The 23,489-nt window shown below is 44.6% G+C and overlaps 1 protein-coding gene across 7 annotated transcripts in view; it reads right to left on the bottom strand.

Annotated features, from left to right (window-relative positions):
* Positions 1–23,489, bottom strand: part of Pced1b (PC-esterase domain containing 1B) — a 129,015-nt gene that overhangs the window by 78,030 nt on the left and 27,496 nt on the right. For all 7 annotated transcript variants that reach the window (XM_052161715.1, XM_052161717.1, XM_052161718.1 and 4 more), the window contains exon 3: positions 21,670–21,735. The gene's annotated coding sequence lies outside the window, so the exon portion shown is untranslated. The remainder of the gene's footprint in view (positions 1–21,669; positions 21,736–23,489) is intronic.

Below are 23,489 nucleotides of genomic sequence, written 5' to 3'. Positions count from 1 at the left end.
CCCAGCCCACTGTGGGTGGTGCCATTCCTAGGCTTGTGATCCTGGGTTCTATATAAGAAAGCAGGCTGAGCAAGCTGGGGGGGGGGGGGGGAACAAGCCAGTAAGCAGCACCCCTCCACGGCCTCTGTATCGGCTCTGTCCTGACTGCTTTCAATCGTGAATAGTGATGTGGAAGTGTAAGCCAAAGAAACACTTTCTACCTCAGCTTGCTTTTGGGCACAGTGTTTCACCACAGCAATAGAAACCCTAACCAGTACACTGCTATACTCCGAAGACAGCGATAGAGATGGACCTCAACCCATGACTGCCATGGGCTACTGCCCTGTACTGACAGACTGATCGGACCAGGATGGGCATCTGATCTGCTGAAGCTTTCTATACATGACCAAGTAATGTTCTGGAATAGCAGCGTAAAAATTCCAGGGCACATCCTGGAAGGTTGAGTTCCTCTGTGGGAAGTGTGGACTTGAAATACACACAGGAAAAAATAAACAAGAATATGCATAGAAAGAAGGCAGAGAGCAAGCGGAAAGCCTTCAAAGTAGAGAGCAACAGTCAAGATGACAGGGGGCAGGGGACCAAGGAAGAAAGTGATGGCGGCTCCACTACCCCTGGTGAGACCACAGACTGCTGACAAGCCTCCAAGTTCATTCCAAGATGGCTTCCCGCACTTCCCCAGTTTCCTCATCCTTATCCAGGTCTCCACCACACAGTTAACATTCTCCATCGGGTTCACTCTGGAGAAGCCTCTCTGACCCCGCCACACAGTCTGCCTGAGTTCTCAAATATGCCATCCACACCACAGGAAACCAGGTTTGAATATTGGATTGTTCTATTATCTTAAAACCAGACAAACATCAGTAACTGAACATCCCCTTTTATGCTAACAAGACAGAAACCAACTTCAGGAAAAAAAAAAAAGATCCAACTGTTCCGTAGTCCATTTGCTGATCGGAATTGTTGACACAGGGTTGAGATCGACTTACTAATCTGCTTCAGTAAGTGTCTGGAACTGGGTCATCTTTCTCTTCGAACTTAGCAGACTACTTGGGTAAACTGAGGGTTTTCAGTGCCCTGCATGGTATGTTAAGTCTTCCGCTGGGGTGTGGCAGACATTGGCTTAGGGAGGGAAATGCGCAGGTGGAGCTCAGGACAAGACGACTTGGCTCCAGCTTTTGTGTTTTCAACACTTTTTGACATTTAAGACGTTCTTATCTGTTACATGTACAAGAGTCTGGTAAATTTAATTCAGCAAATGTTCCTGCAGCTACACAGGAAGCAAATAAGAGTCACTAACGTTGTCACACTGTTTGGAACGCCGTGCTCAGTTCTCTGGGCCATTTCACAGACTCACTTCTCAGTTCAAGAGCCAAATGTCTCCACGCACTATTTTAGGTTATCATTGATGAAGGATGCACTCATGTAGCAATAATACATCTTCCTGTTGACATTTATAGCACCTTTCTCCTCCCAAGTCTTAATGAAGCACAAAAAGGTATCATAGGAGCAAAAACACATGGACTTTCCCTTAATAACTGAACCAGACAGGCGGAAAAAAAAAAGCAGCAATACATTGAGGCCTCAAATGGTACTATCAGCTAAAATGACTCATATAACTCACCCAACACCAGCAAAATATGCATTATTTTCAGGCCTTTATCCAGTTACACAATATTCTAAGTCATATCATGCATCACATTTTTGGAAGTACTTAAGTCATGAAATATATCCCTTTACTGTCAACTGAACTCAATCTCAACTGTCACTGAATACAAATCAGCAACAGGAAGATAGCTACAAAGTTCCCAAATACTTAAAAATTAAATAGCTTAAATTTATACCTGGTAGCTGGTGAAATTAAATTACAAAGTATCTTACACTGGATGCAAGCAAAACATAATAACCTAGGGTCACAGCTAATACACTTCTTAAAATGCTCTCTGTGCTAAAGAAAATGAATTAGAAGCTAAAATCTGCCCACAAAAGCCTTAGCCCAAATGGCTTCTCTGGTAAGTCTAATCAAACAAGAATTCCAAAAAATTCTTAAGAGAAGTTACCAATTCAGGGTAGGGTTATCCCAATAATAAAAACCAAAGGTGTTACAAGAAGAGAAAAATCTACACAGCAAAGGTGACCTGATCTAGATGGACACTAACGCAGAGAACAGAATGTATTTCACAACAAGTTGGGTTCATTCCATGAATGTGTTATCAGACCAAAACTAGGATCTTGTCATCTTCCCAAAACACCAAGACAGTAAAGTCTAAATTCCTGCCTTATGAAATCCACAGTGAATCAGGAATAGAAGGGAACACATTCAACCCAAAGGGGGCTTTACAGGAAGGCTCACAGTTACCTTCACCTCTCATGCTGAGAGTGCACAATCATCCCTGCAAGACTGAAACCAAAGGCAGACATGTCAACTCCTGCCAATTCTACCAGACGTCACACTAGAGCCTCACCTAGGCAACATTACTTTTTATATTTTATTATATTTTATAATGTAAAAAAGAGTTTGCTTTCTCCAAAAGATTGTTTGAAGAGATTGAAATGAAAAAAGGAACCGACTAGGAGATGCGATGACTGACCATACAGAAAGTGCTGGGAAATTTACTTTTAAAGCTTATTAAAACCAGGGAACACCTATGGAGAAGTGAATGCCACACCAATGCGCAAAGGCCGGTCACATTTCTACACCCTGGCTAGTGATGAGCTGTCAGAAAATAAAAGAAAAGCATTTACAATACCATTAAAAAAATAAAATGGGAAAATGCTAAAAATCACTGCAAACCTAAAAAAAAAAAATCTAATGTACCAGTTTGTTTTGTGTATCAACTTGACACAGGCTTTAGTTATCAAAGAGAATGGAGCTTCAGTTGGGGAAGTGCCTCCATGAGATCCAGCTGTGGGGCATTTTCTCAATTAGTGATCAAGTGGGGAGGGCCCTTTGTGGGTGGTGTCATCCCTGGGTGGGTAGTCTTGGGTTCTATAAGAAAGCAAGCTGAGCAAGCCAGGGAAAGCAAGCCAGTAAGAAACATCCCTCCATGGCCTCTGCATCAGCTCCTGCTTCTTGACCTGCTTGAGTTCCAGTCCTGACTTCCTTTGGTGATGAACAGCTGTGTGGAAGTGTAAGCTCAATAAACCCTTTCCTCCCCAACTTGCTTCTTGATCATGACGTTTGTGTAGGAATAGAAACCCTAAGACACCATCTATGTGCCAAACACAAGGGCACCCAAGTTCGTAAATACTTCTTCAGCTTAAACCACATATTGACTCTCACATACTGATATTGGGAGACTCTTGCCAATAAGCAGATCATCTGGAGAAAAACTAATTAGAGAAATGCTGAAGCTAACTGACACTGCAAATCAAATGACCTACCAGATATTTACAAACATTTCACCCAAACACAAAAGAATAAACCTTTTTCTCCACACCTTATGGGGCTTTCTCCAAAATTAACAACATACTCAGATACAAAGCAAGTCCTAACAGAGTCAAGAAAACGGAAACACTCCCCTAAGCCCTATCAGATCACCATGGTGAAGCTGGATATCATCAACAACAACAGAAACCACAGAAAGCTCACAGACTCACAGAAACCACACAGCTCACTACTGAGTGAAAAATGGTCAAGATGTGAATGAAGAAAGAAATGAAAGACTTTCCCAAATTGAATGAAAATGAATACACAACACGCTCAAACCAAATTGTAGAGATCTTATACTAACTTAGCAGCATTCCTGAAGTCTCTAGAAGAAAAAGAAGCCATCACACACAAAAGAAGTAGATGGCAAGATATAAACTCATTAATGAAACTTATTAATAAATGTATTAATGAAATCAATAAAATAGGAACAAACAACAAATACAAGTAAACACTGAAACAATCAATCAAAACAAATATGATTCTTTGAGAAAATCAGTAAGACTGACAAAGCCTTACCCAAATTAACTAAGAGGCAGAGAGAGAGAGAGAGAGAGAGAGAGAGAGAGAGGAGAGAGGAGAGAGGGAGAGAGGGAGAGAGTCTAAGTTACCAAAAATAGAGATGAAAAGAAGGATATAACAACAGACACTGGGGAAATCCAGGGAATCCTAGAACCCTCTACCCCAAATTGGGAATCTAAAGAAATAGATAATTTTTTCAATAGATAACAACATACCAAAGTTAAATCAAAATCAGTGAAGCAATTTAAACAGACCTATAACTCCATAGTGAAATAGAAGCAGGCATTAAAAATCTACCAAAAAAGAAAGAAAGAAAGAATTCTCTGACTTTCAAAGAAGTGTTAATGCCAATACTCCTCAAATCATTCAACTAAATTGAGACCTTGCTCAATACGTTCTACAAAGCAAATAAAGACTTAAACCAAATACTGATACTCAAACTAAATAAAGACTCAACAGAGAGAGAGAATTACAGACCAATTTCCATTATGAACATAGATGAAAAAATTATCAACAAAATACTTGCAAACTGAATCCAAGAACACATGAAATCATTCACCGTGATCAAACAGATCTCATCCCAGAAATGCAGGGATGGTTCAACACACAAACATCTGTAAATGTAACCCATCATGTAAACAAACTGAAAGACCAAAAGGACTTTGACAAGATCCAACATCCCATCATGACAGAAGTCCTGGAGAGGTTAGGGATCCAAGAGACATAAGGAAACACAAGAAGGGCAGTTTACAGCAAGCTCGTAGCCAACATCAACTTAAATGGGGAGAAACTCAACGCAATTCTACTAAACCAAGAATTAAGAAAAGGTTGTCCACTCTCTCCATATTTATTCAATAGTCTTAGCTAGAGCAATTAGACAGCTGAAGTAGATCAAGGGGATGCAAATTGTAAAAGAAGTGAAAGTATCTTCATTTAAAGATAATAGGATAGCATGTGTTGGTGGCCTTAAAACTTCCAGGAGACCAAGAAAACAAGGCCCTGTAAGCCAGCGTGATCCAAGCTCATATGAACGCAGAGAATGAGGCAGCATGCACAGGGCCTGCATGCGTCTGTACCACATGGGGCCCTAGAAGTGAAAGAAGAATTGGGCACAGCCCCCATCCCTCATCCAGAAGCTAACTCTAACTGATAGCCACTTGCAAATGAACAGTTAGTTTTCTCCTGGGGAGTCTCCCTGGGCAAACAGACTCCTCTTAGAGCAGGCTGCATGCCCTGCAGTGGATGGAGCACAGGAATGACCTCAATGGTACCTCCGCGGTTTCTTGTCTCAGAACATCATCTCAGGACTTTCCATATCTATCTATCTATCTATCTATCTATCTATCTATCTATCTATCTATCTATCTATCTACCTACCTACCTACCTACCTACCTACCTATCCATCCATCCATCCATCCATCCATCCATCCATCCATCCATCCATCTATACATATACACACACACATTTGTGAATATATTATGGCTTCCAGTTTAGCATTTTTTATGGGATTCCTGAATATATATTTGTTTGTTGTGCCTTCTCTTGGGCTCTTTTCCTTCTGTCTTGTTTTTTCCAATTCTAATGTGTTAGTTTTTCTTTTATATATTATATTATATTCCCTTAGAAGCCTGTCTGTTTTCTAATGAGAGGCAGAAAGGAGGAGACTCGGGATAGAAGGGGAGGTGGCAAGGAACTTGAAGGATTAGAAGGAAGAGAAAACATATCAGAATATATTATATGAGGAAAAAATCATTTTTAATAAAAGGGAAAAAGGGGGAGACAGAAAAAGCCTGAAGTTGAACAAAGAAACAAGCAAACAAACAAACAAGGTATTCTCAGCAAGAGAAAAAGGTAGATCAATGATCAAATTAGCAAATTCCCAAGTCCAGATCCGTGTGTGTGTGCGCGTGTGTGTATGCACACACACATTGTCATCTGATAAAAAGATAATCCACCATCAGGGAAAGTTCTTCTCATAAGTAGTGCTGACACAATCTCTCCTATGTGCAAAGCAAAAGAAAAAAAAAGGAACTACTTTGGACTTCAAAGAGTGCAAAAAGTATTGAGACAAAATGGGTCATGATTTATAACCTGTATTTTTTGAGCCAAGGCCTTGCTATGTAGCCTGGGCTACCCTTGAACCATAATCCTCTTACCTCTGTCTTCCAATGTTCTAAATGTAACACACAGAACTGCGTCTGTAGGTCACGCATTCAGGACCCAAACATTCTATCTCTCCTAAATTCCTACACTGCAGGCTCGAAGGAATTTACTACCGGCAATGGAGAAGCTTCTGGATGCTGTGTGGGGGGTGTTCATACTTCAGAGAGGAATGTTAGGTGCTGAGAGTAAGGGTTGAAGAGAGGAGGGCTCCATCACTCCCGCTTCCCCGGCTACATCTTCTGGCTAAAAGGTGAAGCCACTGCAAAATGATTATGATTTTTTAAATTCATACATAGAAATTGTGGCATCAAATACACCAGGATGATAAGAAATGCCAAACTTGCAAGTGATGGGCATGTGTAGATTTACAAGTCTCTGCACAGTTATGGAGAATTATGGTGCTGTGTGTAATTAAAACTAAAGCAACTTTTCTGTAATGTGAACACTTAAGTCAGCAGTAAATCTCTAACGGTGCTTCACTGAAAGGGAGCGCCAGAGTGGACATTGTGACAGAGCGCTCATCTGGCCATGTGATAAATGCCCACAGCCAGGATGACACTAAGCACTCAAGTGTGATTACTTACTAAATGTGAGGTCCATTCCGTGATCCCTGCGAATGCTTTTTTATAGTTTCCCAAGGACTGAACTGGAGCACGCCCAATCACCAGGTGAAGGGAGGAAATCAGTACCGCCCGTGACTGCGTATCCTGAAAGCCAGGACAGAGCCAGAGTCTCTGGTGGGCTTCCCAACTTCTCTGCCACCTGTCTCCGCCAGTTTCCTTGGGGAAGCTATCTAATCTCGGAACATACACAAAATACTGCCTGGCATTTCGTTAAAGTTTTATCTTAATAAAAAAAAAAATGGAAGAACAGGTTAACTAAGCATTCTGGTTCTTACATACCAGAGAAAAATGGTCAAGATTTCTGTTTTATAATAAAAAGCCACTGGGGCTAGGGAAGTGGCTGAGAAGATGAAGATGTTATTGTGAAGGCATGAGGACTGGGGCTCAGCTCCCCAGCACACACGTACATGCCAAGCAGGTGTGGCAGTCAGCTCATAATCCCAGTGCTTTGAACACAGACACATGGGATCCCCAGAACAGTGGTCAGCTAGACTAGACACACTGGTGAACTCAATTGAGAGACCCTGCCTCAAAGAATAAGGTAAAGATTGATTAGAGAAAATTTTTTGATGTCATTCTTGCATACATACATACAAACAGACACATGGACATTCATTCACATGTGTATACCACACACACAAAGCATAGTTAAGAATCATACACACACACACACACACACAGGCATACACACACGCATGAACATGTACATGCATGTGGACATCCATACACATATGTACATCACACATACAAAGCACAGGTAACAAAACATACACACACATGTACCTGGACACACAAGTAGACTTTCATGCACAACATGTACAACACACACATACACAACACTCATAACACACACATAGCACACATGGACATTCATTTACATGTGTATACCACACACACAAAGCATAGTTAAAAAAATACACACACATGCACCTAGACACACATGTGGACTTTCATGCACATATGTACAATGCACACATACACGCTATCCTATTAGAGTAAGTGACTTGTACCTGTGTGTCACACTTGTGATTCAGCATCTGAGAGTCTGAGGAAGGAAGGGTATGAGTTTGAGGCTTGTCTGGTCTGCAGAGTAAGACACTGCCCCCAAACAAACAAACAAACAGTTTTTTCAAAATATTCATGGTTGATACAGTCCAAGATCTCTCTTCTCTGATCTTGTCAGGAAATGTGAACAGAAGCCTTTAGATGCTTAATCAGTTTGACTCAAATGATCTCGTTACCCATTAAAACCTTACACTATCCCAGTAGCAAACTACGACAAAGGATTGTGCAGCCTCCTATGTTAAGCATAGAGCTTACAAACTTAGGAACTGGAAAAATACTTAATAAAAACCAATTTATTCTTTTTTAAAAAAACCCACAAATCAAAACTATCCTTTCACTCTTTTGATAATAAAAATGTCCCCTTCTGTCAAACTATGACCCACAAAGCCTTTGCAGTATTAGGTTGACATTTGGAGATGAGAAAGACTCATGTGCTTTGACAGGCTTTGTGCATCTGGAAGGGACAAATGATTATTGGTGTGGACAGAGGTTGTCAGAACCTTTTCTGGAGCCAAGACTCACCACGCTGTCTGTATATCATAAGATGCTGTGATTGTGTTCTGGAGACTTGGCACTATGTAGGAGCAATGGAACTACTTAGTAATAAAGGTCATTTTAAAGACAAACTAGAGAAAATAAATGATATTTTGAAACAAAATACTATAGAAATGTCCTGACAGAAATCATAACCCTTGGAGATGGACCTCAGTTGTGGAGAGTCTATCTAGCACAAGGAGGTCCCGGATCTAAGGCCCAGAGACTAGGAATGATGGTCAAAGATGTAAGACCAGACCTGGGAAGATGCAGGAGGATCAGAAATTCTAGGTCATCATCACTTAGATAATGAGTTTGAGGTCAGCCTGGGCTACATGAGAGACCTTGTTTCAAAAAATTCAAAATAATTGATCCTGGAATGTCTTCTTTTTGGACATTCTTTGAATATTATTTATTTATTTACTTGTTTATTTACTATTTATTTTTTAAAAGATTTATTTATTATTATGTGTAAGTACACTGTAGCTGTCTTCAGACACAGCAGAAGAGTGTGTCAGATCTCATTACAGAGCGCTGTGAGCTACCATGTGGTTACTGGGATTTGAACTTGGGACCTTTGGAAGAATAGTCAGTGCTCTTAACCGCTGAGCCATCTCTCCAGCCCTACTCTTTAATTATTATTTATTATTTTGCTTTGTTTTTCAAGACAGAGTCTCTCTGTGTGGCCTTGGCTGTCCTGGAACTCACTCTGTAGATCAGGTTGGCCTCGAACTCAGAGATCCACCTGCCTCTGCCTCCATATTTTATTTTGTTATTATGCTTATGAACATGGATTTTTAGTAAACTGATTCGAAGGAACAAAGGCTGACTGATGTAAAATGAGAAGATCTACTGCTCTCAGAGGTTGAAAGACAGTCCACACAACTTCACAGTGCTGGAGCCTTGTGCACAGGTGCTTCCTACATGCACAGAAGGCACGTAAGAGGCCCTGAACATCAAAGGACTATGTGAAGATCTGAGAGACCGATCTACAGGAAAACTCAGGAATCACTGTTTTGCCACAGCTTGTAGAAAACACAAGCTGATAGGTGACTAACTTGGCCCCTGTGGTGGGATAAGAAGAGTCGATTGAGGCCATATTAAAATTCAAAGGATTCAATTCAAAGGATTCAATTGCTTGCTTGCTTGCTTGCTTCCTTCCTTCCTTCCTAAAGATTTTTTTAATTATATGAGTACACTGAAGCTGTCTTCACACACACACACACACACCAGAAGAGTGCATTGGACCCCATTGCAGATGGTTGTGATCCATCATGCAGTTGCTGGGAATTGAACTCAGCACCTTTGGAAGAGCAGTCAGTACTCTTAACCACTAAGCCATCTCTCTAGTCCCTGACTGTTTTCTAATTTAAAATGTTACTAGAAGGAGAGGAAGGAAGACTGGAGAAATCGAATACTCACAACTTCTTTAAAAGCAGTTTCTAGGTGTCCCCATAGGCATGGCTGTAGTTTTATGTCCCCATGAGCCTGGCTGTAGCCTTATAGTCAAACATCCTATACTCATCTTTGTAAACATAAAAATGTGGGAGGCTCAGGAAGACTGCAAACATTAGGACGGACAGGAAGACAGGAAAGTATCTACCCAGTAGGAACCACAGGAAGAGAAGATGCCGCCAACTGTTCTGCTCCTGTGTCATTATTGTCATGGAGAGTGCAGAGAAGGCAGCAACTCTCGGTTTCAGCTGGGCCCTAAGACCATTTGTTTACCCACCATAGGACATTTTTTTTCATAACCAGTGTGTGATAACCAATGTGACAACCTTCCAATGCACTTAGATAACACTGTGTGTAATCAGACCATGGTGCAGTAGTTTGGAGCTTAATTATGTTGCTGGATTATATCATTGACATTCTTTGAAGAACCTCAACTGGCATGTGCACTGTTTAGCCAACAATGTGATGTTTTGTATATGCTTGGCCCAGGAGTGGGACTATCAGAAGGTGTGGCCCTGTTGGAGTAGGTGTGTCACTGTGGGAGTGAACCCTCATCCTAGCTGCCTGGAAGTCAGTTTTCTGCTAGCACCCTTCATACGAAGATGTAGAACTCTCAGTTCCTCCTACACCATGCCTGCCTGGATGCTGCCATGCTGTCTGGCTTGATGATAATGGATTGAACCTCTGAACCTGTAAGCCTGCCCCAATTAAATGTTGTCCTTATGAGACTTGCCTCGTTCATGGTGTCTGTGCACAGCCGTAAACCCTGACTAAGGCACCATCCTTCTCCCACCTCTATGTGCATTAGTAAGTCTTCCTCGGCAGCAGCTATGGAAGCAGACTTTCCTGAAAACATGCTGTGTTGAGGAGTAAGACAGCCTGATGAAAGCCAGATGCTCCCTCTGTGAGGCTCACTCGAGCTCTGTGTCGGTGGCAGTGTAGGTGGTGGCTGAGATCTCCATCCCTTCTGCAGCTGGAGGGTGTGGCGCCAGCAGCTTCCGGGATAGGAACACATGCTTATTCCAAAGAAAGAAAGCGTTACACACAGCAAGGGCGGTGAGGAGGAGAGGCGCCCAGCCGGGAACAAGCCAGGGCAGCCTGCCTGTGAGCTGGAACTGAAGCATGTTACAGAGAGGTTATAGAGCAGTCCCAGGCCTGTCCCAGAGGAGCAGTCTCTGGATACTTCCCAGAGTGCTAATGTGATAGACAAGAGCGTGAGAAAGCAGGATTTCCAGGATGGAAAAGCCAGATTTTAATGAACTGAAATTCCTTTCCTCAGATGCCAAAGGAGCTAGACTCGGAGGCAGAGGGCCTGGGCTTGAACCTAAACTCCTGCAGTTACAGTCTCTCCACACTTCAGCTTTCTCACCCAATGGGGTCCGTCAGCACGCAGCAGCTCTGTCTGTCCAGCTGGATGTCAGAAGCGGGTTTCAGGTGCGGAGTGTATAACGCGTACACGGGGAGGGGGTTCAGCTGCGGAGTGTGTAATGCGTACACGGGATCTGAACTCCAACAGCTGGTCTCTTTGCTCGTGTGCCTCTCAGAACACCTCTCCACCTATCCCTAGCCCCAGAAAACCTTTAACACATCTCCAAAGACTCAAACTTCAGTGTTTATTTCTGCCTCCCTAATAGGAATTTCAGAAGGGGGGAGGAATTAGGAAAATATACAAAAGGCTTCCCCATTGTGCACCTCAGGGTAGATTCTGATGCCCAAAGCCACAGTCTTCGAGAATACATACTGAGAATATTTTGCTATACACATGTCGGATAAACTTGGGAGTATAAATTTAGAGGCAGTTCTCAAGTCTGGGAAAAGCGGGCTGTCTGGATCCTTCCTGTATGTCTGTCTTTTCGGGCGCAGATGTGGTAGAACAGGGAAGGAATGAACCAGGAGCAGCAATGCTCAGCACCGTGGAAGAGAGTCATCAAAAGTATGAATGCTGAGCAGAGATGTAGAAAAGCCCTTCTTGTTCCCACACAAGGAGGAAAAACATCTCACCGTGCCTGAGCATTGAGCTAAACCCTGTCTGTGAGCTGCTAACACAGCACTCATGCCTAGTGCGCGTGCAGGGATGGCCGGGCACTCCGACTCACCTGTGATCTCTAACTCCAGAGTTCTGTCCACCCTGCGATTTCCCACAGCCATCTCTCTCTGTCTCTGTCTCTCTGACTTTGTCTCTCTGTCTCTCTCTCTCTCTCTCTCTCTCTCTCTCTCTCTCTCTCTCTCTTTCTCTCTCTCTCTCTCTCACACACACACACACATCTACATCCTAGACTGTGAGACTCACTCCTCCATGACAAGGATTCCCCAGTGTACCTGGGCACATCCATGAGTCCTAACCCATTACCCTACACACTTTCAGGGGAATGAATGAGACATTTCCAAACAGGTGGGAGGACAGTGTGTGTTCTTAAAGAAATCTCCAGTAGCAGGCTGAGATATCAAAGACTGCAGGCAGGCACACACACAGTGGACCCATCATTACACTGGCTCCTACACACAGCCACCTTTGTGAGGGCCCGGCCGTCGGCCTCTCCCACATAAAAACTCTTCCTGTGCATGACAGGTTGAGAATGTTTGCTGTTGAAGGACACCTTGGTCTACTAGTTGAAGGGAAAAAGATGCACCTAAATACCAGTGCTTCCTAGAGCCCAACAGAAGAGGGAGGGGCCTTTTAAAGGACACAAGAATAAAGCAAGTTTAACAGTGATGATTACCATGACTTCATACATTTCTATTAATTATTACATCATCAATGTCACACATTTCTATTACAGGCATAATATTAGAAAGCTGTGCCGATGGTGTCTGTCAGCTTGACACTAACCTACACATATCTGTGAGGAGGGAATCTTAACTGAGAAAATACATCCATAAGGCTGCTCTGTAGGTATGTCTGTGAGGCATTTTCTTGATTAATGATTGATCTCAGGAGAGTCCAGACAATTGCTTGAGGTGCTACCCCTGGGCAGGTGTTACTGGGGTGTGTAAGAAACAGATCAGATAAGCCACAGTGAGCAAGCCAGTAAGCAGCGCCCTCCATGGTCTCTGCTCTCCTTTCTGCCTCCAGGTCCTGCCATGACTTCTCTCAATGGACTGTGATCCAGAGGCATCAGCCAAATTAACCCTTTCTTCCTCAAGGTCCCTTTGGTCATAATGCTTTATCGTAGTGTACTGGCTGGTTTTGTGTGTCAACTTGACACAGGTTGGAGTTATCACAGAGAAAGGAGCTTCAGTTGAGGAAATGCCTCCATGAGATCCAACTGGGGGGCATTTTCTCAATTAATGATCAAGGGGGGAGGGCCCCTTGTGGGTGGTGCCATCCCTGGGCTGGTGGTCCTGGATTCTATAAGAAAACAGACTGAGCAAGCCAGGGGGAAGCAAGCCAGTAAGCAGCACCCCTCCATGGCTTCTGCATCAGCTCCTGCCTCCAAGTTCCTGCCCTGTGTGAGGTCCAGTCCTGACTTCCTTTGGTGATGAACAGCAATGTGGAAGTGTAAGCTGAATAAACCCTTTCCTCCCCAACTTGCTTCTTGGTCATGATGTTTGTGCAGGAATAGAAACTCTTACTAAGACACACAGTAATAGAAACCAAGTTAAGAAAAGGGCATTCTGGTAAAGCACTGTATATTGGATGCTTCCTCGGGGTGGGGGGGGAATACCCAAATTTCAGTATGAGGTGTAGAGCATAGACTGTGACAGAAATCACAAGCAAACCTTCAGCTGGAATTGTTGTTTCATGAATAGAAACAGACAAGGCAATGGACGGGATATGGAGACATGTATTTTCCTCCAAGATAAAAATTTAATGAAATATACAGAAATTTGCTTAAAGACTGTTAGGGAAAGAACACTTACTTAAAATAAGAAAATACTACCAGACAGCTATTAAACAACAGAGACATCTCTGAAACACATCAGGAAAAGAAGCCGCCCTTAGGTGGCCTGAGAACACAGTCCTGAAGCCAGTTTGTCAGAAGCGTCCCCTGAAAAACAGGGAGCAGATCGAATAATCATGCTGCACTGCAGCAGTCCGGGCCGTGTGATGAGTGTTAAATAAAATAACAGCAACACGTGACACGGAGGGTCTGAGTCTCCCGTTCTTACCCACATACCAGATGGCAACACACACCCATAATCAAGCACAGAGCCCCTGTGGGTTGGGGGCTGGCGGCAGCTGAGTCAGACTGGCCTCTGCGGGGGAGCTGGTCCACCTCCACAAAGGGCTTTTTTGCGCTGCTGATTCTCTGTCTGTCTCTGTCTCCCCCACCCCAAGCCCTACCCCAACCCTCCCCACACTCTTCTTTTTTTGACAGGGTCTCACTATGTAGACCTGACTAATCTTAAATTTATAATCCCCTGCCTCAGCCTGAGGTGACAGTACGGATGCTCTTGAGGGCTAACGGTGCTCAGGGATGGGTTCTGAGCACGTGTGAATGGTGTTTGCTTACCACTATATGCAAAATCATATCCGGTCACAATTAAGATGCTGTGCAAACACACTGAGACATCTTAGGCTGAGTAGACACAGCTGAACGCATAGGAGGGGCCTTAGCTCTTTAAAAATGTCTCCTTTAGGCTAGTGTGCTGAGTGAAGAAGGCAGTTGGGAACCGACAAACACCGAACGAATGACAGGGTCGATTCAGAAGCAGGAGGTAGAATGGAGCTGTCTTGTATGAGGGGAGGAGGGAGGGGAAACGATGAATGGAAAGTTGTTTTTTTTTTTCAAGACAGGGTTTCTCTGTGTAGCCCTGGCTGTCCTAGAACTCACTCTGTAGACCAGGCTGGCCTCGAACTCAAAAATCCACCCGCCTCTGCCTCCCAAGTGCTGGGATTAAAGGTGTGCACCACCACTGCCCGGCTGGATGGAAAGTTTCTACTTGGGGTTTGTGGAGCCTCAGTTTTGCAAGGTGAATGAGCTCTGCAGGTGGATGGTGGTGACAGCAGCACATCAACAGGAAAGCATCAATTCCTATGCTTAAAATTAAGACACATGCTGAGGTCCGCAACGAAAGGGTCGGAAGTTCAAGGCCACCCCAGACTACATGATACCCTTTCTCAAACACAGAATATATTTTTGCCTTTGTACATTTGTGGTAGTTTGAATATATTTGACCCAGGGAGTGGCACTATTAGGAAATATGGCCTTGTTGGAGGAAGTGTGTCACTGTGGGCGTGGGGCTTTGAGATCCTCCTCTTTTTGAATAAAGATGTAGAACTCTCAGCTACTCCAATATCACGCCTACCTAGATGTTGTCATGTTTGATGATGATGGACTGAACCTCTGAACCTGTAAGAACCTGAACCCAACTAAATGCTGTCCTCTAATAAGAGTTGCCTTGGTCATGGTGTCTGTTCACAGCAATGAAAATCCTAAGACAATATTTGAGTATAATCCAAAATGCATACATGAAAAATATATAGGGAAAAATCCAGCAAATATCTATTTCCTCTGAGGTGAAAGAGGCCCATGGCCACACTCTTGTTTTCCAAGCTGTCTTTCATGAGGATGCAGATTCCCTGCGTCCAGGTGACACCATTTTTGTTTCCTCGTGGCTTTGTGATGGCCTTTTCAACAGGAAGCTCATAGCAGACCCGGGCCTCTATTAGCAACAAAACTGAAATATTAAGTGGACTTTTCAGTTCCACCAAAAATCAGTTTGTTTAAAAAAAAAAATCCTTCTAAAGCAACTGAAGTCAGTGGGAGGAGGAATACATTTCTCTTAGGAATGTGAAGTTACATAAGTCAAACTTCAAAGAACCCAGCACATCCCTTCACGCTGCGTGCGGCTCCTGAATGGAAGAGCTCAAATCTTTGCAGTGCTCTGACCTCATATTTCCCTGTACCCGTGGCCTGGGAAATCAAATTTCACAATGGACCAACCTCTCTGCTTGTGCCTGGTATTGACTCAACGGAGAAGGGGCTGATGGGAAGCCATCTATAAGAACAGGAGGGTTGGATCTGCAGAGGTCAAAGAACAACTTGCAGAAGTCTATCCTCTCCTCTACCATGTGGGTCCAGGAATCAAGCGAACAGCACCAAATTTGGGTTATCAGCTTGGCAGGGGGCATCTATACTCCCTGGTCATCTCAGTCTGCCTGGAAATACATTTACACTAGACTGATTTCCAGCCCAGGTTTATAAGTGATTTCAGCCTCTAGCAAGCATTTCCAGGCCAAGCACTCAGCCCGGTTATCAATACCATTACATCCCATGGGAAAACAGAAACCCGGCTTCGTAGGTTAAAGACCACAGAAGAGCTGGATCTACTTCCCCGACTGAACAGACCTTAGAATCTTAGTGATGGCTATCAGTAGGAATATCAAAGTCCAACGCACGCAGCAAGGCCCATTTTTACTGCACACGAGGTCCATCTAAAGTACTTTTTAAAGTATCAATGTATAATTCCTACTCACAGAGACTTTGATTTAGCAGATTTGAGTCTTTTTTTTTCCCTAAAGAAAATCTAAAATCGTGTTTAAAAAGTTTTTCAGGTACTTCCAATGTGTAGCTAGGGCTGGCCATCACTGACCTGGTCCAGTCGCTTCTTTGTCCCCATCTACGAGGGACACAAAGACAGAAAACTGGTCGACGGTAACAGAGTGCTTGGTGGAAGCCTGCAGCTGGGTTTTCTAGAATTCTAAATTAAGGATTCTAAACATCTGGAAATTTCCTTCTTCAAAAAGCCGGCCACACATGCTGCCCTGCAGGCAGTGCAGAAACATGTTATGCACCAGGGGTGATTTAACTCGAGCCAGAGTATTCTTGAGCTGAGCTGAATGGTAAATTACAAAGTTTAAATTGTATTTCTAGATCTGAATCACGATGAATCCAAAAGACGAAAGAATTCCAGCTAATGTAAGGAATCTCCCGGAAAAAAAAAAAAAAAAAACCAGACTAAATGTGTGCGCGCGTGGCAAGAGGCTGCACAGCTGTGAAGCTAACCAGACAAACTACGGAAGGAACACTGTGAAGTTTAAGCTAAAAGAATTGGTGAGCGGCCACAACGAACGTGACTAATTCTTAAAACGGAAGCCCAAGAGAACATGCTGCTGGGTGATAAATACAGGAGATGTTTAATCTCATCAGAGATCGGGGAAATAGGAAATAAACTACAATTTATCGGATTCACAAAAAGTAAAATACGGATCATCCAGCTAAACAAAGATGGGAGAAAGACAGTGACCTTGGGTACAGATGGGATTGTGTTGTTTCAGCATCAGGAATGTGTAGGTACAAAGGATTCTGGGAGAGGAAGTTGACAGAAAACACTCCTCTCCTTTGCCTCTATACAAATGACTTTCCCTAGAAACTGATGAGTCAACAGAGCTAGGTCCTTGTTCAGTGCATGTGCAGGTCCCACATCAGCGCATGCGCAGTTCCCACAAACCATGCATGCACCGTTCCCAACAGTGCATGCGCAGTTCCCACATCAGTTCTGGGGAGCCCAGCAGTACTTGAGCGGCTTCCCTTGCTCTTTCCTAGCGCTCACTCGAACAGCAGACTCCACAGTTCTCAAGCTGGAGACCACACAGCTTATCGACTCCCCGCATCCCCTCCCCCAGCAAGGTCCGGGCCAGCTTGGTGGCTAGACATAACCACATTCTGAATTCTTGCTGTCCAATCAGCTTCTCATTTTCTATGTTGCTTTTATCCTCAAATAACCCTAGAAGGTAATTATTATTTTTGTTTTAATTTTACATATAAATAACTGAGATTTGGACATATAAATAACTGAGATTTGGGGGAGGTTAAGTGGTTTCCTGAGTACACTCTGCGTGGGACAGAAAGGGGGCCCAGATTTTTCTTGTTTGAGAGTATCCTTTGTATTGAAAAGAGAAGTCTCCAGAGTGAAAATACAGTTTTCTAACAGTTTCCCCTCCTAGGAGACTGACCCTAAACAGATGTCTAAGGAACTAGTTGGAGGCTAGCCCAGGTCAGGGACTCAGGAACTGGCTAAAGGCTGGAGGCTAGCCCTGGCCAGGGGACTGCTCTGCCTGGGTCACTGCCTGCCTCTCTGCATGTCGGGTCTCGTGCTACCCTCTGGTGCACATCAGGAGTAAGAAGGCCCTGGTCCAGTGATCCTGTCTACCAGGATCCAGCAGACACTGGGCTTACGCCAGGGGCCCTCTGCACAGTGAGTAAAGACTGTAAGACAGGAGCCTCTGGCCGGATCGGTGGAGGAGCAGGTTGACTAGGTTAACCGAGGTGGGAAGGGCCATCCTAAACATGGCCTCGCCCTTCCATGCTGCGGGCTGCGGCCCTAGACTGAAAAAAATCGGGAAAGCCCAATGAGCACCTGCTTCTCTGCCTCATCTGAGCGCAGCGTGTGACCAGCTGCCCCACCCTCCTGCCCTCACAGCTTCCCTGCCAGGATGGGCACACCCTCGACACTGTGGACTAAATCAACCTCCCTTCTTTATGTTGCTTTTGTCAGCTACCTTGTTATCTTCCCCCAAGCTCTGAATTTGGTTTGCTGTCTTCTGATTCTTCTGAGAACCTGAGAAAACCCTGAGCAAGTCCATTTCAGTTTGCCCTTATAAATTTGGGCCTTCCAGGCTGCCTTCTATCAGAGGACCCACAAAAGGGGAGAGAGCCTCTCACTTCTGGCAGAGTGTATCATGGCCCTGGGCCACAGACCAGTCTGGAAAGGCAACACGGTAGTCCACAGAGATGGGGAAGCCTGCCCCCACCAAGAGTCCAGCCTCTTGATCCAATCACAGCCATGTCTTAACAAGTGACCCAGGATGTTAGAGCCTCTCATTAACATGAATTGATAATGAAAAATATGAAGGCTGTCACTCCACATCCCTAAATCCAAACAAAGGTATACAGGGTACAAGGTATAACTAAGAATTGCCTCATGGAGATTAACCAGGAGAACAAGAACCTCAGTGGACCTGGTTTAAGAATTTTCCAGGCGGCTCTGCCACTGCTAAGTCCTCTATCATGAGCAACATTTATATATTCACGTGCTTGATTTCTGTGTCAATGTGGATAATGGTAATGACTCGAAGTCGCTACAGCGGGTATCACAGAAAGAGCCCAGAGGACTGGTCCAGGGGATGCCTGAGGCTGGAGCACGTGCTTTGGGAGTCTCCGTAGTGGTCTCTCATCTCTGCCTCTCTTTGCCTATTGCTTTGCTCCGAGTTGAGTTGGGGAAGGAAGATCAACAGAAGGCTGGATTTTGACTTGTCTATCCTACAGTCAACAATCTCTCAGCAGACCTGGTAGGAAGATTCTGGAGAAGGAGTCAAACTGGCTTCTTCCGGACAACGTGAGCTTCTCTGATAACTGATAGGGACCTTGTCATCATTGAAACCAAGGAGAACCGGGGCTGGGGCTGCAGCTCGTGGTCAGAGTGCTTGCCTGGCTAGAGCAAAGCTGTGGTTTCTGCCTGCAGCACTACAGAGAATAAGTGATGCTGGCTCACGCTGGTAATTCTAGTGCTCAGAGGTAGAGGCAGGGGGATTGGAATCTCAAGGCCATATACACTATGTACAATGTGCTGTGTACAGCATTCTATGTAATATGTACTGTGTACTATATATATGATGTACTATGCAATATGTACTATGTATGATGTACTATGTACAGTGTACTATGTATGATATACTATGTAATGTGTACTATGCACTGTGTACTATGTACTATGTACAGTATACTATGTACTATGTATGATGTACTATGTACTATGTACAGTGTACTATGTAATATATACTATATACAATGTATGATGTACTATGTACAGTGTACTATGTACAATGTATGATGTAGTGTGTACTATGTACAGTGTACTATGTATGATGTACTATGTATAATGTAATATATACTATATACAATGTATGATGTACTATGTACTATGTACTATATACTGTGTACAATGTATGATGTACTACGTAATATATACTGTGTACAATGTATGATGTACTATGTACTGTGTACTATGTACTATGTATTATGTATGATGTACTATGTACTATCTATGTACAATGTATTATGTACTGTGTACTGTGTAGTATGTACTATATACATGGATCCCAGTCTCAAAAGGAGGGGCGATAGGTAGTAGAGAATGAAAAACAATCTTATAGTTTCATTTCCCAGGATTTGTTCAGCATCCACCACAATGCTGGAACCCAGCATATCCTTTCAACTAACTGAAAAAAGAACCACCTTTTGCCTTGATCAGAAACCCAATAAAAGTGAGCACTGGGAGATCCGTGAGGCTAGACCCATAAATTAAGAAACACCGTGAGGAAGAAAAGAACAAAATCGGGAAGTTGGAAGAACTAAAGGGGCCCCGTTGCTAACGGCCGTCCAGGGAATGCGCTCGGAGAGCCGGGGATTTCAATGGATGAGGCTGAGGGCTGAGCATTAAAAACCGAAGATGTCATAAAATGAACCAGTCTGGCTAAGTAAAGTGCTGAGCAATTGTAATGTGCAGGAGGAGTTGACTGAATATTGCATGAAGGGCAGAACCAAGCTTGGAAACTTACTACCTACCACCGCATTTGTTTGATCTAATTTCAAGATGGAAAGACCATCAGAGGCCAAACATCCAGACAGATCTCTTAAGGGGTCTGTGCCTAATGAAACGGGGGTCTAATGAGAATCGCGCTGTGAGTGCTGTCTGGCTCGGGCTAAGATCCTCCACCTTTCGGAGGCTCTCAGTTGCACATGTCCTTGTGCTGTGCACATTTTACAGGGCATCAGTCAGCGTCTCCAGATCAAACTCCATAAGTGTGTCCTGGCAACTTCCTGCGTCCCTGACAGGCCAGGCCTCGCCTCTGAAGTGGTGGGAGAAGCATCTGCAGGAGAGCAGGCGGGTTCAGGGGCATCCCTTCTCAGTATGGGGGAGAAGGCTGCCACCTGGGGGAGGCACCATGCAGGGCCTAGATGTTTGCCTGAAGTAGAGACAGGCCGTTCCTCACCGGCGACAGGCAGTGACTGAGAAGAAACTGGTGTAGACAGATAAGGAAAGGGCTGTGTCTTTACAGAATGGGTTCTCTTCCCTTATAGCTTTATGTGGGCAGGGAAGGAGAACTGTACCCAGGCAGGGCTGCGTCCCACAGTCTTCTGTTGCTGTGCAAATACCCAAGATATACTATTTAATGGAGAAAATATTTATTTGCCTTCACAGTCTCAGTCCAGGGCAGGAAATCACAGTAGAAGGGTATGTTAGATCGGAGTTGCTCACCTAATGGTGGTGAGGGAGACTAGGAGGAGGGACTGGGGTGGCGTGGGGAGGGGAGGTTAGGAAGGCAGAGGGAGAGACAGGAGAGACACGGCAGCTAGGTAAGTTTGCATCCCAGTGACCGACCCCTACAGCGCAGTCTTACATAACTCTTAAGCTCCCAGAACCTGCCAAAAAAGCATCACTAGCCACGGATCCAGGCTATCAACACACAAGACTGAGGCGGCGGGAAGAACAGAATGGAGGCTCATGGGTGCTCTGGGAGGAGCTCCCTCAAAGGCGGAGATGAGATTCCTGGGAGCAGGGGCTGCTGGACTCCCGGGATGTAGGCTCACTGTCTCCACATGGTGGACCAGACAGAAGCATTTCCGGACCCTTCTGCATGGGATCCCCCCAACCTTAACAGCACTAAGCAGGCAGGGGCTGGCGCTGCCTGAGTTCTACTTTCCCACAGGCGCCTCTCCTTCCTACTGAACCACTCACACCCTGGAGTCTTCCAAGACGTCATCGATTGGAAGCTGACTTCACAGCTAGCTAATTCTAAAAACAGAAGTGTAATGCTTGCAACAAGGAGAGATGCAACGAATGTGTCCCCTGTCTAAAAAGTTTTTATGTCAGTCATCTCTCCTATATCGGCCACCGGTCATCCAGGACTCTCGCGAGCGCAAGTTCTTACCTTCTAGCCGCGAATCAAAGCCGAGGCTCTGGGTGGAGGCTTTCGGCGCCCGTCCTGTTCATTCCTCTGAAACGTGATACAGGGAAATAGAAGTTGTCCGGGTTTGGTTCTCTCACGGTGATACACAGTGTTCAACTGAACTATCATACAACTTTCCAACTCTACCATGCAATGCTTTTCATTGACCAGAAGCATTTCCACCCACGGCCGAGGACGCGAGATCGCTTTGAGACCCGCCCAGGTGTGCGAGCCTCTGAAAAGCACCAGCATCTGGGCAACTTCCGGTCACCGCTGCGCTCTTCCCCTCTGACACTCATTCTCGTAGGAACAGTTTCTAGATGCTGTTTCCCAGACTTCCTTGTAAAGCAGTGGCCTATTTTCCCTACAGAAGTCTACGGCTGAGCATTTTGAGCAAAATAATGAATGATACAGCAAAATCTGAGATTCAGTTCTGAGCGGTAATGGCCGTGCTTTTCCAGATAATCAATGACCTATTCCACCGCGGCTTATTGTCCTTTTTTGTTTCCTCAGGCTGCATTACCACGGCCTCGCTTCCGTCTTCTTCCTGTTAAATTATCTCGGCCACTCTTGTAACCATAGCACTGTGCTCTTAGGTTCTTTTTTCTTTTCCTTTTTTTTTTTCTTAAATAGAAATTCTGCCTTGCTCTCCTACCATCTATAATGACTGACATCAGGATAAGTCCCAAGACTGTAGCCCAACCCCTAATCCTCTGCCCGCTGGCCACTCTGCGCAATCCTAGCCACCATCACTCCCGCCTGGAGCCAGTTTCTGTGCCTTGTCCAGACTCCTCCACTATATTTCTTCCTTATAAAGCATCCCCCCGCTGTGTCAGTCAAATCTCGAGTCTTTTAGACTCAGCCTACACCTACCCTTTCCTTTAGAGAAGGTTCTACATCTTCACTCAGCAAATGAAAGTGTGTACATGCCTGTGTGCGTGTGTGCGTGTGCTTCCTGTGCATGCATGCCGTTTCTGTGTGGAAATAGTACCAGGGCCTCCTCAGCAAAGTTGAGTACAATGTTAGTTGGAACGAGCTTAAGGACCCTCAAAACAAAAAAAAAAAAAAACAAAAACAAACAAACAAAAAAACAACACAATGTTAGATGAGACAGGAGTCAGAGGTAGGGCCTGACCCAACTGGTCCCTGCAAAATAGCCCGGGGTAGTCTAGGCTGACTGGGCTTCTTGTAATAAGGAAGCGTAAAGATTTGGTGACAGATGGAGTTTGGCAGAGGGTCAGATCAGGCCCCGGAGCCTGATGCGGTGGCTTTGTCTCCCCTCCACAAGGTGGCCTTGTGGAGTCACATCTTCCTTCTTTTTATTGTCTGTAGCTTCAACCTTTTATCATAATTGAAAGGTGTGGTAGAAATTGGATTTCCTGACACCCTAGAGATCTAGGTTTTTATCCGGGGCCTAAGATAATTTCACCCTTGGCCTTTAGCCCAGTGAATCAACGGAAACTTGAATGCCCTGCAAGTGAAGGCTACCACATTGCTCAGTTTTTGTCTGCCTCACCGGGAAGCTGTTAGGTGGCGTGTGCCTATCGGTTGCCGAGTGTGTTAGGCACGGTTCATTTGCTCTGCACTTGATGCTTTTGACACCTCTGCATATATGCATGTTCACACCCTCTGACTGAGAGAACATGTATGTCAAAGATACACCGCTGTCATGGTTTCAATACACAGTGCCCCACACAAGGATCATGTGATGGGTTGAATATGCTTGGCCCGGGAGTAGCACTATTTGGAGGGGTGGCCTTGTTGGAGTAGGTGTGGCCTTGTTGGAGTAGGTGTGTCACTGT

The sequence above is a fragment of the Apodemus sylvaticus genome, chromosome 17, assembly GCF_947179515.1.
Source record: "Apodemus sylvaticus chromosome 17, mApoSyl1.1, whole genome shotgun sequence".
NCBI classification, from domain to species: domain Eukaryota; kingdom Metazoa; phylum Chordata; class Mammalia; order Rodentia; family Muridae; genus Apodemus; species Apodemus sylvaticus.
This window is presented reverse-complemented; position numbering and strand designations above follow the sequence as displayed.